This window comes from Malaya genurostris, chromosome 3, assembly GCF_030247185.1.
Source record: "Malaya genurostris strain Urasoe2022 chromosome 3, Malgen_1.1, whole genome shotgun sequence".
NCBI classification, from domain to species: Eukaryota; Metazoa; Arthropoda; class Insecta; order Diptera; family Culicidae; genus Malaya; species Malaya genurostris.
In genome coordinates this window covers 197,746,408-197,754,852 of record NC_080572.1, presented here as the reverse complement: position 1 = coordinate 197,754,852, position 8,445 = coordinate 197,746,408, and the positions used below count along the sequence as shown (strand labels likewise).

At 40.9% G+C, this 8,445-nt stretch overlaps 1 protein-coding gene across 2 annotated transcripts in view; it reads left to right on the top strand.

Annotated features, from left to right (window-relative positions):
* Window positions 1-1,679: 1,679 nt before the first annotated feature.
* The window catches only part of LOC131439438 (zinc finger CCCH domain-containing protein 18), a 161,731-nt gene continuing 154,965 nt past the window's right edge, over window positions 1,680-8,445 (top strand). Inside the window, exon 1 of one of the 2 annotated variants that reach the window (XM_058610433.1) lies at window positions 1,680-1,941. The gene's annotated coding sequence lies outside the window, so the exon portion shown is untranslated. The remainder of the gene's footprint in view (window positions 1,942-8,445) is intronic. The other variant, XM_058610434.1, reaches the window with a different exon arrangement.

Here is an 8,445-nt window from a genome sequence, read left to right as displayed (position 1 = left end):
AGCGCTCAAAACTCCTACTTCTGGAATAGGGGGAAAAGTTGCTTACACAAAAATGTCGATATCTCTGTTGAAAATGGACGGATGTCAACAATTCATGGCTTGTTGGATAGGTATTACCGTGTAAATCTAAGTCTGGAAACATAATCTGCTTTCAAGGTCAATTGTGACAGATACTGTCAAAAAACTAAAAAATTTGACATAAAATTTCGTTTAACTCAAAAAGTAAACATCCTATCTCAAAACCATTCAATAGCGTTCTGGGTGACGGGGAGACCTTTCATTTGCGACTAGTTTGATCAAAATCGGTCCAGCCATCTCTGAGATCTCGACCTCTTAGGACAACACACATACACACATACACACACACACACACACACACACACACACACACACACACACACACACACACACACACACACACACACACACACACACACGCACACGGACATTTGCTCAGTTCGTCGAGCTGAATCGATTGGTATATGACATTCGGCCCTCCGGGCCTCGGAAAATTTTTCGAAAGTTTGAGCGAATTCTATACCTATTTTTTATATATATAAAAAAAGGTAAAACTCTGATACTTCTTGATTTTCCATGTTTTTTCTAGGAATCGTCACCCTGTATAGTTTTATGACATTTTTGATAAATTTTATAGATGTAAATATCGAAAACAGTTCTTCGGTGAAATTTGATTGGTCCTAGCAAGGAATTGGTCGAACAGCGACCAAGTTTTCTTTTATGCACATGAAGTTGAACTGATATATAGCTCATTACATCGAAAACGTCGTCCGAGGCTCCGAAGATTAACAAAAACTTAATTTTCTAGTTATCAATGGTTATTTCTTGTTATTTAAAGTGTAACCACAAATTCCTGAAAATGTTATCGAATGTACAAAGTAAGAATTATGCTGTTACCTTCGTTACAGTATGAGGTATTTCCGATCAAGTCCTACTCATTCTAGCACAGGTCGAAATAGGAAACGATGCCCGATACTGAAGTAAGACGTCAAAAAAATTTCGTGGCGATAATCATCTAAGGAGAGAATTTTTACATGAAAGCTACCGGAAAATAAAATATTGATCTTAAAATTAGATCACTCAAGAACAGGAAGCTTATGGCATTCACCGAGCCTGACGGCCACTGATTATCCAGTAGAGACGTCAGTAGCTTTGTGCAGAAGCTTTCTAGCGCTTGACTGAAAGCTTAATTTTTATGCTCTACGCCAACTGAACCAACACCACCCGTATGCAGTTGGTGTATGTGTGTGTGCAAGCTGTTTGCAAAAAAAATACTAGCAGAAACGATCAGCATGTAAATAGCTCATTCGGACATTGAAATCGGCGACACAATATCGAATGTTGTACGAAAAATGCATTCGAATATGTTGAGCTCCGAAATGGTTTCAAAAATTGATTAGATTAATTCAATCGTTGGATGTTCAAATATATTCAAAATCTTGAGTTTATACTGAAACGATCATATGTTTCATGGAAATCGCTTTTTCGCGCCCCGTACAATGTTGCCATACATAGGGCGTACGAGTATTGGTGGTAATGTTTGTGGCTCCCCCGTCGAACACCCGTCGCCATGGCAAGTTTTTTTTTCTTCATATTCATTCGTCGTTCACTCCAATTTCATAACACACCAAAAGTCAGCAACGCGAAGTCAACTAACCATCAAGCGATCGAGCAGCTTTGAAACCAACCTCTGGCGCGTCGGCAAATCAGTTTCGGAGTAGCGTTCGGTTAGTGCAGATCGTGTCTATTGCTTCGCATTGCAGTTGTTTTGTTGTCTCCACAGTTTCGCTCGGTTTGCAGTTGAAGTTGCGTTTCTTGCGGGCGCGCGCGTGTGTGCGATTTTCCGGTTGAAGGCAAGTTGTTGTAGGTGGTCTCAGTCCGAGTAGACCGAGTGGGTCATAGAAGTTGGGAAAAGTGGCTACGGTTAGTGCTTTGTGTGGGTGTGTGTGTCGGGGAGGGGCTGACGGGGACGAGAAAGGGGTTCCCATGGGGTCTCGGGATTGAATATTAATGCAGTGGTCTTACCCTTTGCCTTCGCGCTGCTTCCGCGGTCGATCTCACTCGCTCTCTCGTAGCGGCACTCGAAGGCAATGATCGGCCTGCTGGTTGTTTATCACGTCTGTTTGTGACCAAGTGTGTGCAGAGAGTGTCTCCTCTACCAGGCAAGTTTTTAACGATCTTCGGGGTTGCCTTCAGTATAACAGTACCTTCTACGTGCTGGTGGATTCAGAACAAGTGGACGGAATTGCGACTTGCGGTCATTCGTAGACCGCCGCCGCAGTCAAGTGCTCAGTAGAAAAACAAAAATAATCGTTCTGGTTGATGTGTGTGACAGTGAATGTACAGAGCGATGCTCTTTGCTAGAATTCCGGTTCTTCCTTTGATCAAAGTCAGATGGCAGTCAATAATATGCACAGCTAAGAAGCATCATTAAAGAGTAGCGAGCCGCAGCAGCAGAAGCAGTCAAACCGCAAATAACTATAACCGCACACGTTCGAGAGGTGGTGCTTTTCTTTCTCCGCACTCTCACTTTGATGATAGAGCTGTTCGGACTGCACGAATCACTAACGATATCGTTAGAGTCAGGAAATTTGAAAGATTTGAATTTTACATGTCTTCTGTTGCATTCGCGGCGAGCTGCCAATTTTTTTTTGTTCGTCCAATTCCATAACTGCCCTGACTGTGAATGGCAAATCGAAGAAGTAAACACGGATTTACCTGATTGATTGCAAGCATTAGGAGCAAAACAAAACAAAAAACAAGAAGCCTTCAGACGAGTGGATCATCGACTACGGAAACGAAAAAACCTAAGGTAATAGACTGCTGGTAGTTAAGTGCACATAATGCCCTACAGTTGAGTTATAGTTGTTTTCCTTTGTATGTTTAAATTTGATGTTTACTGGCTATACTTATTGATCAGACGGCATTAGTGCCGGGGTTTTCCGTCCATCTGACGAGTGTATTTTGAATCTTACCGACATGCCAATTAGTGGCCATCTACTTCTATCCACAACCCTCAGGCTCCTTAACTATTGTATTCTATGTATCAAGCCATTTTTGTTTAATATAAGTCCACCGAAAATTTTTGTATCTCAAAGATAAAAACAACTAGTTTTAATTTCTTTATATATAAATTTGAACAATTTCATTTTTTTCATTTAAGAAAAAACGAACTGCTCTTATCATCTAGAAGAGCTATTCCCAACCAATACTTCGCGGTATTTTTTGAGGGCCGCGAATCATTTTCATGAACACCTTATTTTCTAGCAATTGTTTCTAGCAGTAGGTTTTTTTTGTGTTGCTTCAAATTTAACATAACTATGCACTGTGATCCGAAACGGGAAATTAGCGTGATAAAAATATTTTCACTATTAAATATTAGTTTTTTTGTAGTTAGTGTCATCACAAAAGTTGTTTGTTATCAAATGGCGCTCTTTCTGATGTAAAAAGTTACTAGAGTGGTTCTCATTTAGATAGAAATCTGTAATCTAACTTTCTTAATTGAACTCATAAACAATTTTATAGTACAATAAAGTTGTAGGAAATTTTATTTTAAGCAGCTTTGCTGAAGAAAGCACCTTTCTAGCTTTCCATTTGATCGAGTTGCATAAATTTTCCCGAGTAAAAGATAAGTGGCTCCAGAAAAATCACGTTTTTGGTCTACCTTTTTTGTGAAACGTTTTTCGTGGTAAAATATTGAGAAATAAGTCGGTGAAGAGGTATTTTTGAGAACCCTTTTTAAAAATCATGATTTGCGGTGTCCACTGTATCTCAGCGCAGACTAATCAGAAGTGAACAAATCAAAGCAGCATAGTTAGAGTGGAAGTTTTTCTATATTTATTCAAACTACTTACAGCAAAAAATGCTGGAAGAACATAACTTCCATATACCATACGACTCAGTTCGTCGAGATTAGCAAATGCGTGTGTGACAAATAATTTCACTCAATTTTCTCTGAGATGGCTAAACCGTTTTCTACAAACTCGGATTCATATGAAAAGTAGTATAGAAGATTTCCATCCCAGAAAGCTTCAAAGTTGGCTCAAAACTATTGCAGTTCATTCGTCATATTAATTTATGGCTATACGAATCCGTTTAGGTTATGCTGGTTCCTGAATACCGGCTCTTGAAGTACCGTGAATAACCGTAAACTCTAAAGTGGAATTTACTTCGACATCTCATGGAATGTTCAATCGATTGTCACACGTTTAAATTCAAATTCGATCCGATTTGCAGTTTCGACATTACATGGTAATGTCAGAATGACTGAATTCTCAAACTGCTTTCTAAAACGACGGTCATTAAAATAATGTCATGAGAACTAAAACACCGAAGAATAATCATGCAAAAAACACATTCGGATTGATAAAATAAAGGTATCATCTCACTGCTAGGTGGATTAATCACGTTTTTATATGTAGAAAGTGTGTGCAAAATTTGAAAAAAATTTGTGCAGTAGTTTTTGAATGACTATGGACACGGACTTTCAAAACCTGCTTTCGAGGGAAACGCCTTTAAAGTTTTTTGTCCATAAAATCAATTGAAACAATTTATTGCTCAAGAGAGCCCGTAGAGTCTATTTTTTTCATATTTTTTCTTTTATAATTTATTATAACGAAACATTTTAAGAATGTTTTGTCAAGTCTTGAAATGTTTCACTATAGGAAAATATGAAGAAAATAATAAATGATTTTTCAAAAGTGTTAGACCCTACCCGCCCCTTGTATTAGTCTTAAAAATACCTTCGAAAAACTCAAAAACATTGCATAACTCTTAAACGCCTTAACGTATCAACATACTTCTTTTAGCAAAATAATAGTTTCAAATTTGCCCTACAAGTGTTCCATACATTGTCCATTCGAGAAATGAGAAACACAAAAACTACATTCGTGCCGTGACTATCGGATCGATCGGACGTAAATTCTGCTTTCTCCAATCGCGTGGTGAATTGTTTTATTCCGTTATCAAGGTCATCCCGTCGTCTATTGTGTGCATCAGTGCGGTCGAGTGATAGTTCTAATTAATCCGTTCTCAAGGCCGACTGTGAGCTTGTGTAAAGCAGCACTGCGTGTGGTACCGTTAGCCAGCGCCAGCGCTGGGCGCTGCGTATATATCGTTGTACATTAGAAACAGTGATAAATATATATAGTGATAAAAAGATTGGTTTCATTGGACAGTGTAGTGAGAGACTAAAAACAAAGTGCTTTTTCCTCAAAGAGGTTTTTTGCACTTTATTGAACTGGAGTATTCACCGGTCGCCTAGGACCGGGCCTTGTCGGCCGATCACCCTTCGAGAGCTAAAGCTAAGTATTTTTTTTCTTTTTCCCTGTTGTTCAGTACCATTAGATTTTTATTGCCCCCTAATATTTACCCGCACGGACACATTTCCGTGCCATGACAAAAGGCACAGAATTGCCTGACCTTCCCCTAGATGATCAAATGGATGCTTCTGATGGCAATAAATCTCGCATTAGAAGCTATCCCGATGGGCTTGCACTCTCGGCCGGACCGTATGCGGTTTACATCCGGACCAAAGCGAATGGTAAAAAATTGAACCTTCTAAAACTTTCTAATGACCTGTCCTCGCGATACAACACTGTATAAAAAATTGAGAAAGTACGCCCGGACAAGCTTAGGGTCTTGTTAGCCAGTGCAAAACAGGCTAATGAGATCGTTCGAAGTGAGAATTTCACGCGGGAGTATCGCGTATACGTACCAGCTCGCGAAGTCGAGATAGACGGCGTGATCACCGATCCGAGTCTGACTTGCGAGGACGTTCTTAAGCATGGGGCAGGCGGTTTTAAAAACCCCCTACTCAAGAACGTTAAGATACTGGACTGCAAGCAATTGCGTTCAGTATCGACCGCTGAGGATGGGACTAAGTCCTATATCCCATCAGACTCGTATCGGGTGACTTTCGCTGGCTCGGCTTTGCCTAATTACGTCCTCCTGGACCGAGTCCGTTTACCTGTTCGCCTTTTTGTGCCGCGGGTCATGAACTGCACCAATTGCAAACAATTGGGACATACAGCATCCCATTGTTGCAATAAATCCCGGTGTATAAAGTGTGGAGGGAGTCATGCGGATAACTCCTGCAGTGGAGACAATGAAAAGTGTCTCTACTGTAAGGAGGAGCCGCATGACCTCTCTGATTGTCCCGTGTACAAATTGCGTAAGGATAAAATGAAGCGTTCACTTAAGCAACATTCCAAACGCTCTTTTGCAGAAATGTTGAAATGTGCTACGCCACCTACCGAAAATCCTTACGCTTACTTGTCAACTGACGAGAGCGAATATGATGACCCCCTCGAAGGTACATCTTCGGCTGTCCCTCATAGCTCATCAATTAGAAAGAGAAGAAATAAATCTTCTCAAAAGCTCCCTAGTAAGGGTTCGAAGATGTCCTCTGATGGGTTCCGAAAAATTACAACAACTGGTAGTGATGGCAAAAAACCAGAGAAAAAAGCTCCAGGCCTTGGAAAATTAAATTCCGAGCAAGAATTTCCATCACTTCCTGGGACTTCAAAACCCCCGAAAGTCCCTAAAGATCAGTCAGAAAATTTACCAAATACTGGGTTTGTTAAATTCTCTGATATTGTGGACTGGATCATGTCTACTTTCAATATTTCTGAACCTCTTAAAAGCCTGATAATGGCTTTTATTCCTACAGTTAAAACATTCTTGAAGCAGTTGACTGCAAAATGGCCCCTTCTTTCAGCGATCGTATCCTTCGATGGCTAAGACACCCACCGAGGTCACGGATACAATCACTGTTATACAGTGGAATTGTAGAAGTATCATCCCAAAAATAGATCCTTTCAAATTTCTAGTAAATAATCTGAAATGTGACGCATTTGCATTGTGCGAAACTTGGCTAACTTCTGAAATACCCTTAAACTTCCACGATTTTAACATTATTCGTCTGGATCGAGATGATTCCTATGGAGGAGTACTTTTGGGGATCAAAAAGTGCTATTCTTTCTATCGCATTAACCTCCCCTCGATACCAGGTATTGAAGTTGTCGCATGTCATGTTACAATCAAAGGCAAGGACCTTTGCATTGCTTCCATCTACATTCCTCCAAGAGCCTCGGTTGGGCATCGGCGGCTCAATGATATCATAGAGCTTCTTCCCGCACCGACGTTGGTTTTAGGAGACTTTAACTCACACGGTACGGGATGGGGCTGTCTTCACGACGATAACAGATCAACTATGATCCATGATATCTGCGACAACTTCAATATGACAATCTTGAATACGGGAGAAATGACACAAATTCCTGCACCACCAGCAAGACCAAGTGCGCTAGACTTATCCCTTTGCTCGACATCGCTACGGTTGGGTTGCACGTGGAAGGTAATCCCTGATCCCCACGGTAGCGATCATCTGCCTATCGTAATTTCAATCGCCACCGGATTAAGACCATCGGAAACAATCAATGTTTCGTATGACCTCACAAGAAATATTGATTGGAATAGCTATGCGACCTCGATATCTGAGAAACTAGTAACAACACAAGAACTTCCTCCGGAGGAAGAGTACACGTTTTTGGCTGGCTTGATTCTCGACACCGCGACTCAAGCTCAGACGAAACGTGTACCCGGCGCGAAAACTAACATCCGTCCCCCCAACCCGTGGTGGGACAAAGAGTGCTCAGAATTAAACGCGGAGAGAACTGCATCATTTGTCGAGTTTAGGAAAAACGGAACACCTGATAATTTCAGAAACTACGCGGCATTAGACGCTAAAATGAAAAGCTTGATTAAAGCGAAGAAAAGCGGTTATTGGCGTCGATTCGTAGACGGATTATCGAGAGAAACATCAATGAGCACTCTTTGGAACACAGCCCGACGAATGCGCAACAAAAACACCACAAACGAAAGCGAGGAATATTCTAACCGCTGGATATTCGATTTCGCTAAAAAAGTATGTCCTGACTCTGTTCCGGAACAGACAATCATGCGCGTCGCTTCATCAAACAGAAACGAAACACCTTTTTCGATGGTCGAGTTCTCACTTGCGCTTTTATCGTGTAACAATAAATCTCCGGGGTTAGACAAAATCAAATTCAACTTGTTGAAAAATTTGCCTGACTCTGCCAAAAGGCGCTTATTGAATTTATTCAATAGGCTTCTTGAGGATAATATTGTCCCACATGACTGGAGACAAGTAAGAGTTATCGCCATTCAAAAACCAGGGAAACCTGCCTCCGATCACAATTCGTATCGGCCGATTGCTATGCTTTCCTGTATCCGGAAATTGTTCGAAAAAATGATTCTGTTTCGTCTAGACAATTGGGTCGAGACTAATGGCTTACTTTCAGATACACAATTTGGTTTCCGCAGGGGTAAAGGAACGAACGATTGTCTTGCGTTGCTCTCAACCGAAATTCAAATGGCATTTGCTCGTAAAGAACAAATGGCGTC